This window comes from Vidua chalybeata, chromosome 3 (assembly GCF_026979565.1).
Source record: "Vidua chalybeata isolate OUT-0048 chromosome 3, bVidCha1 merged haplotype, whole genome shotgun sequence".
Taxonomy (NCBI): Eukaryota; Metazoa; Chordata; class Aves; order Passeriformes; family Viduidae; genus Vidua; species Vidua chalybeata.
Window position 1 is genome coordinate 102,200,130 of NC_071532.1, and position 1,697 is coordinate 102,201,826.

At 41.7% G+C, this 1,697-nt stretch overlaps 1 long non-coding RNA gene across 1 annotated transcript; it reads right to left on the reverse strand.

Annotated features, from left to right (window-relative positions):
* Positions 1-202: 202 nt before the first annotated feature.
* Positions 203-1,408, reverse strand: LOC128786484 (uncharacterized). Its single transcript, XR_008430302.1, has 3 exons — positions 1,362-1,408; positions 481-551; positions 203-370 (listed from the first exon to the last, which is right to left on the reverse strand). It is a non-coding gene; the product is annotated as an uncharacterized LOC128786484 (long non-coding RNA).
* Positions 1,409-1,697: the final 289 nt, after the last annotated feature.

Here is a 1,697-nt window from a genome sequence, read left to right on the forward strand (position 1 = left end):
CTCAAAAGATTCAGTTTTCTGCAGGAGACAGAGCCCCCGTGCTTCTGCCTGCTAAAAACTGAGGCAGGGGTAGGCAAGGAGAGGAAAAAAGGACAGGAAGGTGTTTCCTCAAACTGTCCTTTAGCTTTGCTGAAAAAGATTGCAAGAAAATTCATTGCTGCAGCAACTGAATAACCAGAGTCTTATTCTTTGTTTAGTCGAGTGAAAATTAAGAGCCCAGAGGCAAATGAGAAAGGTAGCATCTGTCTTCTTCAAAAGCTTCAATTTCTGTAACCAGGGCAGAGCTCTTCACACCTCTCTAGCAAGGGGAGCCAGGACATTCAAACTGGCCAGGGCTCTGAAGGGTTTTGTTGTTCTCTTCAGCTGAACACTGAGAATACAAAGAGAGCTATGAATTGCTAGTTCATGATTTATGACTTTCTAAAGAGAGAAAAAACAAAGTAGGAGAGAATAAAAGAAAATAAAAGTTTGAAAATAAACCTCTTCTGCTCTGCATCCTTGGAAGTTGTTTCTCCACTACTGAGTACAGCAAATTTTGGTGGCTTCCAGACCTGCAAAGTATTTCACACAGCCCATTCAGTAGCCTTTGGAAAATCCCTGTGGTCTATTTATGTTCACCCCCGATTTTCTCAAACATTCCCTGCTCTCTGTGTCTCAGTCTATTTTTTCCTGCGGGCCATTCCTCCCTCCCACCACATGCTGAACATCAAAAAGTTATTTGTTCTTTCTGCAGAACAGAGATCCAAACCTTTGTTCAGTTTGGACAAGCCTAACATTATAAAAGCTGGCAATCTGTTCCCAGTTTTATTCAGGATATCTGTCTCTTCACCTCATGCTTTACAAGCTTTTCAAGCAGATGTCTAGGTATGTTTCACCTCATCAAAACACACATGCAGCAAAGAGATTTCCGAAGCACCAGATCTTATGTGGTGTGAAATGTCTTCTTGAAGGGACTTTTCCTTTCCATTGGCTATAGAGGGAGACACAGAAAACCACACTTCTGGCCCAAGTAGGACATCGCTTTGTCTAACATTGGAGGAGATTAATTTGTGCCATATTACTTAAATATTTCATAAAGACACTTCAGCATGAAAATTAGTTACACTTTCTGCCATATCAGCTACCCATCCCTTAACCAGTCATTTTCAAATCTGGAAAGATCCTTCCAGATACATTTATTGTCTCAGAGGTTTCAGTACAGGCCTGGCATAACATATCTAGGAGGATTTTTTTGCAGCATATGGCTTTGATTTGCACATCTTGCTCATATCCTTGACAAATCCTGCCTAAGCTTGAACACTGAGGTGTGAGGAATGTGGTAGTTTGAGGGTACATATACGGGCATAACAAACTGGTGGCACCTGTCACTTCTCCTTTTGACCCATGCTACAAGGGTTGGTCCTCAGAACGTGCAGAATGTGGAATGAAGGTTCACTACACTATGACACCATCAGCAGCCCAGGTACTTAATTTGGTCTGATGGTTCCTCCCAGGGATTGCATCTAGTTCCTCATCAAGTAAATTCACGTTTTCTCAGGAACAAGGTGTCTTTTAAACTTGACTCTGATGTCATCAGAAGTGTCAGATTATGCCCTTTTCTGAATGCTCTACAAATCCATTTCCCACACAGAAGGTTGTCCAGTAAGGCCAACTTTTTAAAGTCGGTAGAATACACCTATAGGATAAGCAGGATTAGT